The sequence below is a fragment of the Brachycentrus maculatus genome, unplaced genomic scaffold (genome assembly GCF_059751285.1).
Source record: "Brachycentrus maculatus isolate JH-2025_06_01 unplaced genomic scaffold, ASM5975128v1 h1tg000142l, whole genome shotgun sequence".
Taxonomy (NCBI): Eukaryota; Metazoa; Arthropoda; class Insecta; order Trichoptera; family Brachycentridae; genus Brachycentrus; species Brachycentrus maculatus.
In genome coordinates this window covers 1,877,706-1,897,397 of record NW_028280895.1, presented here as the reverse complement: position 1 = coordinate 1,897,397, position 19,692 = coordinate 1,877,706, and the positions used below count along the sequence as shown (strand labels likewise).

The window sequence follows — 19,692 nt, the reverse complement described above, 5'->3', positions numbered from 1 at the left end:
CATTATACGATCGCAAATGTTAAAATTAAAACCCTCAAATTAACTAACAGTCTCGGAATAAAAGGTGCTGTTTAAAATTTGGTCTAATTAACCTCCCCTCGTATCTGTGCCTAAAAAGCTATCATGCCCTTTGCCATACAGTTTGCCGCGACGACCCAAATATGGATTTTGCGAAAGCCCTAATGGAGCGATGTGCAGGTGTTGTATTCAAATAAGCCTGTTACGTTACATTGTGTTAATTATTTTGATGAAATTTGAAATTAATAGTAATTGTCATTATAAATTTTAAAATGCGCGGTGGGTTTGCTGAGAACTTTGAACACGGTACCTGCTTCTAAGATAAGTTTCCGTGTGAACTTTGGAGTTTGAGATGGGCCGAGTTAATTAACACCTCGGAAGTAATCCGTTAGAAATGGTTCGGAATATTCACGCGACTGAAAAAGTTGAATTAAAATATTTTTGAATTTATTATAGGACAAATGTACTCACGATACCGTTAGTACACCAAACTAAATATACCATTGTGTTCGCCAATACGGGGTGTTATTGGCTGTCATGTGGTAAATACATGCGCTTAAATAGATACCATATTATATTTTTATTGATCGATTCAGAAGTCGCTTTGTAGTAATATCTGTGCATGTTTAATTTAAATTAAACTTAGTAAATTTCATCTTCATCTTAAATATAATTTTATCACTATATTTGAAAATTTATTGAGACGCGTGCTTCGATGCGTTCGGCATTACTATCAAACGTTGTATAATGGTGGTAAATGCATCGAAACACGTGTCGCGATAAATTTTAAGAAATAATGGTATATGCCTAGTAAAATTTTCATCAAAAATATTCTTCTTCATACCCTTATCGGCACCCAATAGTGCATAGGGCAATGCATCATATAAACGCAGTATTATCTTGATCGTTAACACATGAAAGAAAGTTAATCAGCCCTCCGATGCAGGTACCAGTGTACGGTAATATTGAATAAATATTAGAGTGAAAAAATCACTTTTATTTATTCGATATTCTTTTATTTTTAATGACATATTTAAACTGGCTTTCAGTCCTAATGGTCTAACTGAAAAAAATATAATGCAAAGATAAAGTCGTGTATACTATGTTAACTTTCGTATGGAATCGCAGTCCAGAAGAGATTTATTTTAATGAAGTCGAGCTAACATTATGTAGGTGAGTTAACATATTCAATTAATATTTTTAATTGTCTTCGGTACATTGGTACATTGATTAAACCACTCGCTTCTGATTGCTTTATTTTTTGTCCGTCATAGTTACGATTAAAAGATAAAAGCTATTGAACATTACAAGTAACATGCCTCCTGAGAGAGGTGGTACAGTCACCTACCTCCAAAATGAGCAACTTCATTTATTTAATAAAAAGGGCGTGTTCCTAATAACGAATGTAACAGTCAATTATTAGAGGCATTAAAGCACACAGCTTCATTATTCTACGAACATAGTTGTTTGACAGTTAGCTTCCTAATACATAGTATGTTTTAATTTTTTAACTGTAAACGTACTGCAAAGTAACGAGGCATTGTTAAAATGTTAATACCTCGTTATAAAACTAGTTTTTATGGAAAACACGACACTATATATCATATTTTTAAATCGTTAGCCGAATTTCAATTTTCCACGTACAATAACGGATACAGGGCAAGTTACCCCGAGACTTTCAAAGAAAGTCCACTTTTAGACGTAGACAACCTTCTCTTCTTCCTGGCTCCTTCCTAACTTATTGTCTTTGTAGACTGTTGGGGTCAGCTCACCTTGTCCTCGGATTGTAGGTCCTTCTATCATGCACAACGTCACCTAGGACATGTCAATTTCTGACCCTATCCTTAGATGAACTTTTTGAAATTGTTGGCCCTGTCAGTCTCTGGATCACCAAGAGATGAATCACCCTCGCTGCCAGACAGGGAGTGCATCTTAACGTTTGTTTTTCCGTGAGCTTTTGTTTAATAGGTTATAAAGTTTTTATCCACCGACGGTCGTCAGACGTCGTTTTAGACAAGACAACCATAAAAATAGAAACACAAGAAAAAAATAAAGCTATTTTTTTTAAACTTCACTACTTTAATCACAATCACGGGAGCATAAACTCGTAAAACGTCATAAATCAAAAATCTTCAATTTTCAGTTGTGCGTGTTTTCGGAATGCCCAGAAAATGTACTATGTCCCAGCAAAAGAGGCATATTTTTAACTTAATATTTACCCGCTACAGGGCAGAAAGTGTTGTTTTTGCATTTTGAAGAAAAGGTATTGTTTTATTATTTTTATAAACATACTAAATATTTTTCAATTGGAGAAAAAACATTCAGGTTTTACATAAAAAGATCTGTTATACAGTAAAAAGTTCAGTAAGTGGCTTGATATTTATTTTTAATACATTGTATTATATTTTTAAACTTTGAAAACGTTCTCCTGAAAAATCAAGTTTTTTTATTTATGACGTTCTTGAAAGGAGTGAGCGATATGTGGTTTTACCCTAAAACTTTGGTTCATACAAAATATGTAATTTATATTAATTATGCATTATTATACTCGAAGTACTTAACATATTTGACTATCATTTTGTGTGTAACATATTTAACAACATTCGTTTAAAAATGCGTATATTGCGTATACCTGACACTACAGCGTTATAATTATAGGTTTTTTTTCAAGTTTTTGATGGCGGGTAATATTAGTGAAGAAAGGGCATTTTGCTGGTTTAAGTTTTCCCAAGATTTGAACATGGCGATCAATGGAAATAAAAATAAAATATTTTACCCACGAATTTGAGTTCGAATTGAACTGCAACGGCCGGAAATTGCTTACTTGGTCCCTAATTACGAATTACGACGTCCGCCAACTTGAAATTATAATTTGGTATTGATGATTTTTTATATTTCCGAATGTTCGTTAAATAAATGTATTTTTTTCACTATACGGTTTAAAAAAAAACTCGCCATGACGATCAATTTGCTCAGATATGGTCCCTAGGTTCGAAAATACGAAATACTACAAAAAATATTTACTCGAAAACTCGATGCAATGCGATTCATTGGATGAGTGTGTGGATATAATTCATGGACTTTTTTTAAAACAGGAACGTACAGTTGAAATGGTTTGCCTCCGTAAGCGTGTTTGGCTACCAAGCTAAAGGTTCCGGGTTCGATATCCAAGGGGTTCAAAATAAACTGTTTTTCACTTTTATATTTAGTTATTTAAATTTACTCTGAAGTGGTATTCATAGCGCTTGACTAATCACAGTTGCGTCATATAACTAACGATCAACTTAAAATTGCATCAATTATACGCAGTGCCCTATGCACTATTTGGTACGGATAAGGGTCAGTAGTAATAACATAATTGAAAAGGCCATTCAAATAATTTGCAACAATTAAAAGTTACGAAGCCAGAAATTGAATAGATTAACTAACTAACTAACCATCACGCCGCTTCCCCGGAGGGGTAGGCAGAGAGAATAGAATGCCACACACAACTCTGTATTTGCAAACATTCTTCGCCTCTTCCACGTTCATGCATCTCCTCATAAATACACGCGGATTGTTACGACTTCTAACCTGACCGATTGAATAGATTATTTAAATATAAATGTGAAAATGCAAACAGTGTGCTTTGATTTAAAATATTGTGTGTACATAAAATGATGAATGTGTCTTTGGACAGGTACATTGGGCATGTCTGCAAATGTGATCGCAGAATCGCAAAAAAACATGAATTCATTAAAGCCACCGCGTGGTGTGGAGTTGCATAGAAATATGGGCTATTAATATTCAGATGACACCGCGGAACTCCTCGGAAATGGGATAGTATGAGACGATCGTCGATTATTGCTCGCGTCCACATTCCATGACCAAACTTAAAACCGTCATTATTTATTGTCTGTTACCGGCGTCACAATAAAACATCTTGGTGAACTATATAAGAACCACGTTCGTTCGAAAATGCCATAACCAGGCGAAACAATACGGCTGTCCAAACTTAAAACACCACAGTAAGGGACATTTTTTTGTAGTACGTTTTTTTTTGCATTTTTGGACTAAGTAGATTCTACTTAGTCCGAAAATGCAAAAAAAATGTCCTTTACTGTGTTTTGAGTTTGGACAGCCGAATAGGCCTTTGTCACGATGTTAAAATATTGGCTAATAAATTAATACGAAAAATCACAAGACTATCGATAACATTCTTAATGAAATCTGTAGTAAGTTTAAACTTTAGATATTTGAATAAAACGAAAAACGTGCGTTCGCATACGTTATCAAATTTTCGTCATCGAACTTTTATGACGTCATATGGTTTATTGTCTATGGTTTATAGTCTATGGTTTATAGAGCTGTAATAGTAGTAGTGTGGATTGTTTGTTTACCACTACACTACCATTTGTGTTATACAAATATGAGGGGAGGGGGGACCATAGATATCAACAAATAGAGCCGTCAATAATTTAGTAATGACACCAACATTAAAATAACCCCATCGTTTCTGGGACGTCGTTCATCGCCAACTTACGAAAATAACGTTTTTTGGAAGGCGAATTTTCCAAAAGAAATTGTTGAATGAAAAATTTATTGTATCAACTGTTATAAACACAAAATGAGTCTAATACAATCCTTTATATGGGTTGAGTATGTTAAATTAGATATTCTTCCCGTCTGACAATGATCCATTGTTACAATTTTATTTTTTATGTGTTTTTTTAGCAATAAAATACAACTTAGTAGACGATACAGCATAAAAAAAATCAGTGTTTGATTGAACATTTAATATATAAATTGAAATCGAGTTCTACAAAATCAACGCCAAATCTATAAATACAGTCGAACTCGGTTATTACGAGCACGGATAACCGTGCTCGCAATAACCGAGTAATAAGTGAGATCTCGGATATAACGAGGAAACATTCGCAGACATGAAATTTGCGTCTATTGTTTACATAATGGTTTATCAATATTTTCAACAACGCTCACATATATTTATAATAAAAACATGGGAAAAAAATCTAAAAAGCTAAACAAGTTAACAAAATACAAAAAAAATATATTTACAAACGGTATATTATTTCATATTTTATTTATTGTTTCGGCATTCACTTTGTGGTACGACATGATGAAATCGTTAATGAAAACACATGTTTTTTTACCACTTGAGTTTTATTTTAACGACTGGTTTCAGAAGCTAAAGGTGCTTTTTTATATTATTTCATGTTATGCAAATATGATGTAATTTTTAAATTGTTACAGTCATAACTCTAGTTTTTGTTTTTAAATGGAATAATTAATCTACTCTTGCATTTCAATCAATTAAATCAAACAAGAAAACTTCGCCAGTAATAAGTCTGGTTAAATGGAAAAGAAAGGAATGAAAAAGTACACATTTCTAACATGTTTAATTTCACAATGCTTGTGGGTATGCCATATTTTAGCAGATGTTAAGAAGCACGCCATGAGCGGTAATTAGTATTGCGTGTGATGCCGTTACGTTCAACAGATGGCGCTGCCATTGTGGTCAAAGAAGCAGTATTTAAAAAAAAACGTATTCTTATCTGTCTGTATATACTCGTATTATAAAAACACGCGCATATTCAAATGCAAAGTCGTGTCAAAATTTCAAAACAATCATTGAATAATTTTAGGAGATTTAAGATTTGAAGAAACGAAAATTTATATTTTTATTTACATATACTTTTATTTACCCCTTGAGAAACATGGTATATAAAAAGGAATCCATTTTAAGGTTTATTAATTGTCTAAATGTCTGTAAACATTTACACATCAGTTTTCCGTTGGAATATTCCTTTTGCGTGTGTTGAAAGCTCTGTTGTACTTCATATTTCAATAGGCGGTGGCCTATTGAATTAATTAGGAGAATTAATTAGGGTAGGCAGTAGAGGTAGGTAGTAGGTTATATGTCACGCGGGTAAGTTAGGATAGGCACTGCTTTTCTGCCTATATGCAATGCATGCCCCTGACAAAGGTAGGTGTAATTCCAGCTAAGTGCGTTTACAATGATGCCGAGTATCGAAGAATTATACCTTTGCATGGTAACTGCACATCGTGCATAATGATATGTGAGAACATGTTCTCCGCCGCTCCGACCCGAGCTTATTAGAAAAGCGGTCAACTGAATCGGGTGTTTAGGTCCTTATAAGGAAGTTCCTTTGATAACTCCGGTACTGTTTACCTTAAAGGGAATTCGCAATCACATTTGCCCGGAGGGTACTATACTTTCAAACTATCTAGCTACAGCTTATGCAACACCGATTATCATGTTCCAACTTTGTAAGTATAATAGCCTATTCATTGTGAGTGGCTTTACTTTTTATGATTAAAGTTACTATAATTTCATGTATGAGTACATAATTCTTGAGTGACAAATTCTAGGCAAAAACACTCGCGTGTAAAGTGATCACTTAACCAAGCCATGACGGTCGTGAGCCCTGTAAATGCCCAGATTTCCATATTCTTCATTGAAATGTCTAAAATGTTTAAAACACTCGCTATATCGTTTAAAACATGAGTATGCGAGTGTAAACAAACTATCAGTTATTTAGATTTACATAAAAAACAAACAAATTATTTCAAACAAAAAATCTGATACCACGGCATTTTTATTTGTTGAATTTCTTGTCCAGAACTTATACCTTTGTGATTAACGAATTTATTCCTTTTCCAGTATTTTTGTAAATAATAAAAACAATTTCTCTTAATATTAAAAAATATATATTGAGTATTTTTTTTAGTATCGTCTCGACCTCAACGCTGCTCGACCCAAAGCATCCTGCGGATCTATATAGTGTCAGTCGTCGAGCAACTTATGACCATTTAACATGCTGTACAGGAAACGCGTTGCAAGCAGAAGGAACAACATACCTAACCGTATTGGATCCATCCATCTTCCCTTACCGCTCACCGCGGAGAGCCTTCGTAAACTGTAACTGCAGTGCCTACCTGACTTTACTCTTCTCATGCGCTATGGCGACCTCTAACGACCACCAAACAGTGGCTCGAGAATGAGACATTTTCGGGGCAAGTTCCACCGAAACACGACCGCTAGGCGCAATGCTGTTGTAGGAATCAATGTCAAATTCAACCTTAACCTAATCGATTTTAACTCTTAACCTTTCCTTAAAATTTTGATTGATAAGAGAAATTTTATTCACGTCTATAACAATAACTTGAATCAATGTCACTGTTGGTAGAGAGCGGGAGACGCTTAGAAGCATTCTATTATATTTGCTTACTTTTGGTACAGCGCGAGATGCCAAAAAACATTGTACAGATCGGAATTGGGTTTGCGGTTACTTGTGATTAGTATACGACCCTAGTTAGTATACTAATCACAAATTCGGGTCGGGGTTGATGAATAAACGGCCTCCAAACAATATTTTATTTTACCAAATAGTCGTGCCTAGAATGACGAAAGTTTTCTTTTCAGAATCCGATTACTTTTACTAATGCGTTGAAAGTTTGCTTTTGCATACGCGCTGGTTTGGGATTAGAGTTTGACCCGCCCGACAGTTGTGGAAGCGGCGGCCAGGTGAGGAGTTCTGTTTGATCGGAGGACGTAACAGGACCGCGACTGGCGACCGCGAGGCGGTTGATCGCCCACCGCGGGGAGCGTTCACCCCGCCGGCTGCCACCTCCGCTAGCGGCGGACCGAACTGCACCACGCGGCAGAAAGGGAAAACCAATTCACGCGATCATCAAACTTATCTCAAATACTAGCCGAGCCCTTTTGAAGAAAAGTGACAAGTCCACACACACCCGAAGACACTAAGGCAGAAATACCACATTCGCTGGCAAGCGGAGTTAACCAAACCACACAACAGAAAGGGAAAACCAATACGCGCGATCATCAAACCAAATTCAAATACTAGCCAAGGCTTTTTGAAGAAAAATGATAACTCCAAATACACCTGAAGACGTTAAGGCAGAATACCATTGCTGTTTGGTAGTTTGTTTATTTAGCAAGCGGACCAAACAAAACCACACAGCAAAAAGGCAAAACCAATTCACGCAATCAACAAACCAATCTCTAAGACTCGCGAGTTTTTTTTAAATAAAAATGACAATTCCACATACGCCTACCGTAACATTTTGGTAGTTCATTTATATATTGATTTATTTATTTCTTTTCATCATATCCTAGTCGTACAGGAGAAAATGACCAACTAACAAAATGTAAAATGTTCAGGAGGGCCATTTAAGTCACTTTTGCTTGGCAAGAAAATAAACGCCAATGCAGTTAGTCGTTTTTAACGAGTCAATATATTATACTTCCAAGATTAAAATCCTCTGGGAATTTTTTCAGGGCAATTTTAAGCTAATAAGATATCAAATAGTCAATGTAAAAATGCACTTGGTCACTTTCTCCTGTATGACTACGATATACGTATAAAAAATTATAATAATACCTAAACAATAAAATAAATAACAATAATGAGTCCTTTGTGACCCAAAAATGCCAGCCAAACTTAAGGGAAAAGTCTACCAAACAATTGTCAGACCCGCACTCCTCTATGGCTCCGAATGCTAGAAGATGTATAACACCTCTAGGCAACTAGAAACTGCTGAAATGCGAATTCTCAGATGGTCAGCTGGAATGAACCTTAAAGAAAAATAAAGAGTTCACGCATTCTTAGAAGCCTAGGCGTAACTAATATCAATAGTAAGGTAGGAAAGGCAATTGAGATGGTATAGAACCTGAACATAACGTAAACCAGGCGATCACCATGGATCTTCCTGAAAAGACATGTAAAATAAGATCAAAAAATTCATGAATGCTACAGAAAGATTTCAAGAACATGATTCGAAGGTATGATCTAGGTGGACGTTGTATATGACAGAAGGACCTACAAGCTGAGGACGAGGAGAGCTGACCCTAACAAACAGTCTACAAAGAAGATAAGTTGGGATGGAGCCAGGAAGAAAAATAAATAAAACCCTATCAGCGAAAGCTAAACTGGCTGTACACAATAGATTCCTAGTTTCAACCCTAACGTAAGCTCTAGGATGCTCAGACTTCCATCTTTTTTCATAAAAAAGGGATGAACGATAATGTTTCATATCGAGTCCACATGTTGAAAAATGAAACAATGATGAATTCAAATGAAGGCATGTAATAAAACTAAGCTCCCGTTGACCCGTATCAAATCGAAATCGTGAGGAAAAAAACCGACCAAAAAGAGAATTGGAGAATGTTTTTAAAACCATACCAAAAAAATAATTACGAGTTTCAAACATTTAGGACCACGACTGGTCGTGTGTGAGAGCTGATTGGCTCGGCCGTATTATGGCAAATTACAATGTACATTAGTGTGGAATGCAAAAAATGTTAAAGGTCGGCTAACTGCTTGTTCTCCGCTTTACTGTTAAAAACTTATGCTCTTTTGAACCGTGCAATATCTCCAATGGACGATTCGGTATTAAACTTTACATAATAATAATCCCTTACCGCACCCCAATGGTGCATAGGGCACTGCTTCATATAAACGCAGTGTTATCTCGATCGATTACACATGAAGGAAAGGTGATCAGCCCTCCACTTCAGGTACCAGTCCAGTGTAATATTGAAAAATATTAGAGTGAAAAAATCACTGATATTTATTAAACCCCCCTGGGAATCGAACCCGGGACCTCCAGAACGGTAGGCGAGCATGCTGACCATTACACTACGGAGGCGGACATTTTAACTTTACATACTTACATATTATATTTACAGATTCGTATTTTAAGTAAAATTCCATCAAGCTAAGTCTTTTTTTTTAAATAAACTTACAATCTCTAAATGATTTCATTTTTCTATATCAATAGAGAAATATAGTATATTGGTATAAATTGGACATGTATTTTTTTTATGAAAGGTTTTTATCGCAATGGCAGCGCCATCTGTTACAAGTAATAGAAACACATGCAACACTAAACATCGCTCATGGTGGGCAGCGTATTTCTTGATAAACTAAAATATCGTATATCCACAAGCATTGTGAAACATAACATATGCATTAGAATGTGTGCTACCTCTTTTCTTTCTTTTTTATTTCACTAGAATCAGCCACAGAAACGTTTGGCCGGGTACAGCTAGTTAATAAAACTAACTAACCATCACGCCGCTTCCCCGCAGGGGTAGGCAGAGAGAATAGAGCGCCACACCACTCTGTCCTTGCAAACATTCTTCGCCTCTTCCACGTTCATGCATCTCCTCATACATACCCGCCGATTGTTACGACTCCTAACTTGACCACTTTCAAGTATTTGGCATACCTGATCGTGCCATGTTTTTCTCGGTCTTCCTCTCCTTCTTTTCCCACTAACATTCGCCTCATAAATTTGTTTTACCGTTCTTTCCTCACTCATTCGTTCCACATGTCCAAACCATCTCAACACACCTTTCTTAATTTTATCGATAATGCTTATCTCAGCTTTGCATTCCTTCCTTATTTCACTATTCGCACATCTATCATACATCGTTTTGTCGCACATTCTTCTGAGAGATCGCATTTCGACTGCATTCAGTCTACTTTCATCCTTCTTTTGCCAACTCCGTGTTTCACTTCCATACATTAGAGTTGGGACCAGGACTCCGTTGTGCACTGCCAGTTTAGCTTCCGCTGTAGTTGATAAAACATTATAAAAACTCGTTTATATTATACATACATAAGTAACTATTCATTTTGGAAAATAGCATTTGAAAACATAGACCATGGACATTACTGGCAGAGCCTTGTCACGATCACCTACTGGCGATATTCTAACGCAATTAAATTGAACGTCACGCCACACCTCAAAGCCGGTGAAAATAATACCTCGTTATCTTACATATACCCGCAATAATTATAAATCATAATTTAGTGGGTACCTGCGTATACTATAGGGTCAGCCATATAGTACGGTGAGTGAACGATCAAAATGTAGCGCCATTTACGCATTTCTCAGTCCCGTTTAGATTTTGTCAGCCTCCGTAGTGTAATGGTCAGCACGCTCGGCTACCGTTCTGGAGGTTCCGGGTTCGATTCCCAAGGGGGGTAAAATAAATATAAGTGATTTTTTCACTGTCATATTTATTCAATATTACCCTGGACTGGTACCTGAAGCGGAGGGCTGATCACCTTTCCCTCATGTGCAAACGATCAAGATAACACTGCGTTTATATGACGCAGTGCCCTATGCACCATTGGGGTGCGAATAAGGGTTTTATTATTATTATGTTTTTTTAAACATATTACATACATAAGTTACATATATAATATTCCCGATGAGTATTTTCCAATACTTAGTTTGGGACATTAGATTAAAGTTAATAAGAAAGAAACACAAATAAAAAAGTAATCAAAAATAAACAAAACCAACACAGCGCAAAATGTAAAATATAAAACAATTTTTAAACGGGCGTAGTAAATATGCATATTAAAAACATAAGGTAAGAAGCATGTTTAAAGGAAACAAATGAAATAATATAACTAATCAATAATACAAATATCATTCCATAGTCTTTTTTCGGTTTCATAGAAGAGGTGGCCATTTGCCGGATGTAATTTTATACGCGTAACGCTCACTCCTTTCAAGAATGTCATAAATCAAAAAAACCTTGATTTTTCAGGAGAACGTTTTTAAAGTTTAAAAATATAATACAATGTATTTAAATAAATATGAAGCCAGTTATTGAACTTTTTACTGTGAAACATATCTTTTTAGGTCAAATCTGAAGGTTTTTTCTCCATTTGAAAAATATTTAGTATATTTAAAAAAATAATAAAACAATACCTTTTCTTCAAAATGCAAAAACTACACTTTCTGCCCTGTAGCGCGTAAATATTATGTTGAAAATATGCCGCTTTTGCTGGGATATATGTAGTAGATTTTCTGGGCATTCCGAAAACATGCACAGCTGAAAATTGACGATTTTTGATTTACGACGTTCTCGAAAGGAGTGAGCGATAAGTAAAGCGCCAATATGCCAATAGAAGTTTGACTCGCCCTGTAGATAGTTGTTACTGGAACGTGATTCGGCGAATGAATGACCTTTGCGTTTTAGCCAATCAACTGTACAATACTCGCACTTACATTATATTGGATCTGTGGGTGTCATTTTGGTAGTTAACAACTTCTACTTTATTTTAAAATATTTAAAAATTGCTTCAACCACCATTTCAAGTTGACATTATTTTAAAATAATAAACAATTGAAAGGAAAAAAAATCAGGCGTTTCGCATGCCTAAAGAGGCATGCGAAAAGTCGAGCAGAATCTCGCACGCATAAATAAATTATTATTGATATAAATATTACTAAATCATTTCCACTATTTGCTTCTCCCCAATTCATTCGCAGTGAAGCGGCCTTGAGGTAGTATTTTACGAAAATGGCGCTATGTAAATTTATTACAAATATGAAAAATAGTAAAGCATTCACAAGGAAATAAATATACTGCAGATGGTAATGGGCACAACCGGTACTGTTACCGGTGCCCACAATGACGTCAGACGCCAGGGTCTCAAAAAGAGAAAGTACATCATCTCATGATTTAGCTAAAAATGCTTTCATCGACCAAGTCAGGGTACGTACCTACTAAAATGTCAGGGAGCGTGTGTGGTTACCATTATGTAGGCATAACAGACGTATGTATTTATAGATACGTGTGTGTAATTTCAAATTCGATATTCAAAACTGCACGCAGTCAGATGTGGTGCTGGTAAAAAAGGATTGATATCCAGTGATACATTTAAGATTATAGACGCAAAAATTTATTTATTTAATATATCGTAGTCGTACAGGAGAAAGTAACCAACTACCAAAACGTAAAATGTTCAGGAGGGTCATTTAAGTCACTTTTGCTTGGCATGAAAATAAACATCAATGCAGTTAGTCATTTTTAACAAGTCAATATGTTATACTTCCAACATTTTTAGTGTGTCCAAATACTTGTTCACAAAATCTGTATTATCTCCAATTACAGGAGTTATTTTCATATTGTTTTTTGACATCTCATCAAAGATGAAGAAGAATATGGAAGTCTGGGCATTTACGGGGCTGACGACCCGAAAAAAAAATTATACTTCCAAGTTTAAAATACTTTGGAATTTTTTCAAGGCAATATTATGCTAGTAAGATATCAAATAGTCAATGATCACGTTTTTGTAAAAAAAAATGCACTTGGTCACTTTCTCCTGTATGACTACGATATGTACAAAAAAATTACAAAAATATTATAATTTAATTAATTTGCTCCTCATTTATTTAAATCCATATGTACATGACAGCAAAGTCAATTATAATGTATATACCTTCATTTGTATAACTGTTTTTTAAAGGACAAAAGAAAATAACGGAATGTTTAACAGAAAGCATACAAAAAATTATAAAACGTACACAATACAAAACAAAATCACCAATTAACATATCTGCTTACGAATTTTTTCGCGTATTTTTCCCTTATAATTTCAGTGAGGATCTTAAGAAATTTGTATTTGAACGCGCGGTAAAGCAACAAAAAACTCAGCAAAATTTTATTGACATATTCTTGGATAGTAGGAAGAACCTACTTAAATATTTGATTTATCAATATGCAATGTACCGTATGTACATTAAAAAATATTTCTTTAAAGATATGATAATAAATACATTATTTTTAATAATAACATCGTTTTCAACAGAAGTATTGAAAAAAAATCTCCTAAATTTTCCATTAAGTACGTTTTGTACTATTTTTTTTAAAAATATTTTCTCGAGATACTAAATTTGAAACATACCGCTGATGGCATTTTTATAGGTTTAATAACCTGGCAATGCAAATGGCATAATTGCCATTTGCATTGGCATCTTTTGCAGTTCAAAGTCATATGGATATTACAAAAAAAAGTACTTACAAATATACAAAACATAGTATGTAAGTACAATTATACCTTCATAAATTGATTTACTTTTCACCTGTAGATGAAAACATCTGTGGTTTTCGAAACTAGTCGTGTGAAATGAATTAAAACTCATTAAGTGGTGTTATTAATTATTTTTTAATAATCAACATGTCATTCCACAAATTAATGCTGGATTAATAAATAATATGATTCGGTAGTCACTTTGTACTGATATTTTCTTCTTCTTCTAACCCTTATATAAACCCAACAGTGTACAGGGCACTGCATCGTTTCTTGCATGAAGGCGAGGCGATCATAATAACATTGAAAATCAAAAAACCAATTTGTCAAAACTATCGATTATTAAGACTTAATTCTTGGCGCCATAGCGGCGGCACTCGAGTAGTGTAGCCAACCAAGCAAGCCGCCTCTATGGCGGCACTCCAGTGCTAAGGATTAAGATAAGAATACTACCTAAAAGATGCAAATAGCGCAGCTGATCGTATTGGTTCTGAGCGAACAATACCAATCGGGTGAAATCAGTCTGACTAAAAACAATATTCTCATGTTCACAACCAATTGTCTACGTAGACACGCCATCAATCAGGCCTTTATCTGTATTGTAAAACGCGTCTATCTTTTTTCCCGGAGACTAGTATACAACTTACACAAGAATGAGTACGGATACGCAACCCCGAGTAGCCTAGACATTGCTAATATTCTACTTTTTCTGTCTACTGTTAATTCTTCTTTTCCTCTCCCGTAAAACAATTCCTTTACTTAACGTCACCTGTATACAATTTCCACTACTATATTTATTTGAGGTCGATGACAATTTTAAAAATAATGATAATCATAGCAATTACACAGTTAAACAAAAATATCAAATATTTTTAAAATATAAAAATAAAACAATAAGTAAATAGCTTTGATGATGCATATAAAATAATGTATAAAAAGTTACAAACAAAAAAAGTATTTAACGCACTCCTGTAAAAATAGTTTTTGAAAATTAAATTAAAATTTTTAAGCACATCTGTGAACGACAAACATGAAGATGTGGTTCTTTCGCACTGGGCGCTCAATATCGCAAATATCGTAATATCGTGATGTCCGATCAATTTCAAACCGGAAATATTACAACAAATATACATACAAATGTAGGTACAGTTATCGTAATAACTAACTTCTTGCTATTGAAACAGGGCAAAAATACAATTCACCAAACTACAGTAAGTAGGCAGACAATAAATATTTATAGAAACGAATTTTGGACAGCGAGTGTCTAACGAACCCCATAAATATCGTTTCAAACGTATTTTTACTACACGGATGCCTACATTTCTTCTTTATGGTATTCTTTAATACGACATTAATTATTTTATTAAGATATTCTTTGAATTAAATATAAAAACTATTAAATAAACCTTTTCAAATAGGATGACGTAAAAATTTAATGGCGTTAGTGCAAAACACAGATTTGAAATTCAATCCTCGGATAATGAAATTGATTTTTTAATTTTTATTTGTAAGAGAAAAAATGCCTATTAGGTTCCAATAAGATAATACTTTCATTAATTGACTTGGTAGTTACTATGTATTATATAATAACCATCCATTTTTAATTTAAATTTCAATAGGTAAATACCACCACTTCTTAAAATCTAGTGTAACACGTGTTTCGGTGCATTCCGCATTATTTTCATAAAAAATATTTGAAGCTGCCTTGAGGCTGTATTTTAAGAAAAGGGCGCTGTAGAAATTATCTAAATTTATTATGATTTTTATGGTATTTACTATACCTAGTTAGAATATGCAGTGTCTAACAAACATTTTTACAATCATAAACGTTGATTTTAGGCACTGAACTGAATTGAATCCATGTTTGATTAATATCCATATGCCGGAAAATATCAAAGGAATAAGTACAAACGTTTCTTTAACAAAATAATTCAAGTATTAATTGTAAAATATTTATCTGAAGAAGATCTAATCCGTAGTTAAAGTTTTTGTGTATTTTTTTTTTGTAAATAATTTCTTGAATACTGTAAAAAGGGGAGTCTTAAAAACCTCCAACTGAAGCAAGGTGCCAAGGGGGCTAACATCGGTACTGATGATACGTACATATTTTATCTTATAAAACTATAACTTAACGTATGTTTTTTAATAGGATATTTTATTGCACAAGTAATATCAGGCATGAAAGTTATATTAGCCATTTATAAACCAAAAAAACTTTGCTTAATTTTTAATAATGTATCGTCGTGATAACGTTATATTATTTAGTGTCCTATGCGTCGATTATATGAGATTTTGAAGTGATTTTTATTATTTATAATTGATATGGGTGCATAACTCATTTATCATTAATAAAACATTAATCCTGAAGCTTTTTTCCAAAGATAGGTAGGTACGAAAGTATCAACAAATTAACTACCACCTGCTATATTGTTGAGCAGGTAGACTCGGTGTTCAACAAATTAATTAAGTTGATAAAACAAATAACTTACATTTAATAGCGGTGTTAAATCTTGCGCAATGAAGATTTAATTATTTAATCCATAAAACAAACAACACTTCACAACAAAACACAATAATTCACACACGAGACACCAAAAGAACTTTTCACACAACGCACGACCATACAACGATAGTGCCGCGAATTACTAAAACAAAACGCGATGCCAAGCTTTCATGCCATACTTTTGACTTGAAGTAACAAAATCTCATCTAAGTCGCTAATCAAAGTAAAAAAGTTTATGTAAAACAACTGTAAATTTTCGTTTACAATAAAAATGATAATACTTTTTTACTCTGAGTCTCTAAATATAATGCATTTTGTTTTATGAACCTCTTTATCGTGTGGATTGAAGATAATGTTTATTCTATGCTCCGCTAGATGTCAGGCAGACACTTCGAAATTTTTGTGAAACCTAAATAAAAAGCTTTCACTACTTTTACATAGATGTCACAGTAAGAACGAATTTAAATAAAAAAAACTGTTACTGTACTACAGTTCGGCTGTCCAAATTTAAAACACAGTAAGGGACATTTTTTTGTAGTATGTTTTTTTTGCATTTATGGACTAAGTAGACTCTACTTAGTCCAAAAATGCAAAAAAAACCTACTACAAAAAAAATGTCCCTTACTGTGTTTTGAGTTTGGACAGCCGAGTTGTGTTCACAGTTATTTTAACTCTAGTTTTTTTACTATTTATTTTCTTATATATGTTTTTAACATAGTAAAAGAACAAAAATTATTTTGGAGAGGCGTAAAGGTAGTCCAGTTTGAAATAATAAATATCGAAATATCAATAAAAAAATGAGTCAAAGGAAAAATCTACTTGGAATATAAGAAACTGGATGCCAAACTAGCTGAACATAACGGAGTGCTAGTGCCAACACTGATGCATAAAAGCGAAACATGAAAAAAATCCAAGAAGAAGGAAAACAGAGTGAACGCCATTGAAATATGATCCCTTAGAAAGATGTGCGGATAAACCGATGTATGACATAATTGAAATTGAATATTTGTATTAGAAAATAATGTAAGACGGATCTAGGGATACTTGAGAGAAATTGGAAAGGTTCTTTAAGGTGGTTTGGACGTGTGGAGCGAATGATGTTGAAAGAATGACTAAGAGAGTAAATCGAAACCGGAAACTTGGTCATGTCAAAAATATTGATGTAGAGCATGGGTCGGCAACCTGCGGCCCGCGGGCCGCATGCGGCCCGCGAGACATCTTGGTGCGGCCCGCGAGATTCTCGCCGCAACGCACATGACGGACAATATTATACACAATCCAGTGAAAGGAAGCGAGAAGGGGAGCGAAGGGAATCTCATTGATTTTATTAAATACAATAAATGTCGTTAAAATATACACTTAGCGTTTTATTTTTAAAACTAAAATATTTGTACATAAATATTGTATGTATACCTACTGCAAGTGCGGCCCGCACTGATCCCCATGAAAAATATTTGGCCCTTTTACAACAAAAGGTTGCCGACCCATGATGTAGAGGATGATAGGAGTGTATATTCTGCAAACGAGTGTGGGGTGCACCCTTTCTGCTTACCCTTGCAGTAAGTATCGCAGTGGTAGTACTATTTGTCGAAAACCGAATATGTTTGACTAAAAATCACAACAATTTAAAAATCTAAAGTGAGTGGTATGTACATTCGATTGTTATATAGAATTTTAAGTGTGTTAACCAAAAAAAATCCAATATTTTAAGTCATCGCAAGCTTAGTTGTTAGAACATTCATTCTTATCATTTGAGATGTAATAATATTGTCATGAATAATGAAATGATATTTTGAAAACATATTTCATTGAATGACAAGTTTTCGACCGTAAAAAATATATTCAAAATCTCTGCTCTTAATTTCTAAATGTGTCAAATCAATCGTATGTTTTAAAATATTCAAAAATTCTTGGAAAAAATATCTTTGGAATGAATGCGGTCATCGAATTTTCGTTCGAACCGTTTTAGTCCACGGCCGCTCCGAGCAGGTAATTCGTGGCCCCTACCATCTTCGGCTGAAACGTTAATCTTTGGTCTATGGCAGGGAGGCGACTCGTAAACGACAGAAAATACAAAAATGACCGGAAGTGACGAGATAACACCAAATGGACATGAAAAATACGAGATAACCTGTTTGAAAAATAAGCATAGACAACTTTGATGGAAATATAGAAATTTTTGTATTTTTTGTATTTATTTATTTGTCTATGTTTATTTTTTAAACACGTTATCTCGTATTTTTCATGTCCATTTGGTGTTATCTCGTCACTTCCGGACATTTTTGAATAATTATCAATAGAAGAAAAAGAAATCCAAAGGTACCTACCCATTGAAGCATCGTTTACAGCGATCTATTTTTGTTTTATCATGTTGCTGGTAATTATAATTTTATCTTCTTACTGTTGGTTGCAGTGATATTGCGAGGGAATTAAAATCTGAATCGATTTCGCTTTCAGATTTGCTCTGTTTCTCTGTCCTAGATTTTATTTTAGAAAAAAAAAAATTATGTATTATAAGTCTGTTTTTACTTTCAGTGCCTTGAAATATCTTGAATTATCTTATTTGGTGTGCGGAAATTTTTTAGGACATTATTCAAGATAAAATTATTGATCCTTGTCTGCATTTGTTTTAATTAATCTTTAATACTCTATTTTTATATTCAGAGCCTTCAAACCTCTCGCATTCTTTGGCCTTCTAGAAATCACGTAATTATTTTAAAAATAAAATTATCGATTCGTGTCTACAAAAGGGGCAGAAGGAATTTTGGATTAATTTAAAACTCAAGTTTGTGGGAGTAGTAAGTAGTTAACGCAGCCTTCAAAAGAAGAGGTGGGCACTCCTTCTGCCCTTTTATAATATTGTACAAATGTACACTTTTATAAAAGCTAGTAAGTCGCGTAAGGTAATGTTTATTTGAACAGAAGCCTCAAACATAAAGAACGTAGAAGATAAATGATGAATCATATTTATGCAGTTGAGCGAGTAAAAAATACATTAAACATTACCATTGTATGGCTGAGTTAATAAACCATTACTAATTGCCTGAAATATTTTAATAAATGTAGCGTTTTAGCCGTGACCTTTCTATTTTTGTTTACAATGAAATAAATAAATGTTGATTATAAAACATCTTATTTTTAATACTGATATTATAATTATGTTAATATGTAATACAACAAAACTCAATATAAATACCATTTGTTTTGAAAAATGAATGATAAAAATTTCGGCAGATTGATTCGACTTCTGGCCGCGGCGTAGTCACGCCCAGCCGGGAGCTACTCACT

General features: G+C 34.1%; 1 protein-coding gene across 3 annotated transcripts in view; it reads right to left on the bottom strand.

The window, feature by feature from the left end:
• The window catches only part of LOC148309015 (protocadherin-like wing polarity protein stan), a 137,232-nt gene extending 120,706 nt beyond the window's left edge, over positions 1–16,526 (bottom strand). For all 3 annotated transcript variants that reach the window (XR_015837607.1, XM_088260740.1, XM_088260741.1), the window contains exon 1: positions 16,391–16,526. The gene's annotated coding sequence lies outside the window, so the exon portion shown is untranslated. The remainder of the gene's footprint in view (positions 1–16,390) is intronic.
• Between the last annotated feature and the right edge of the window lie 3,166 nt (positions 16,527–19,692).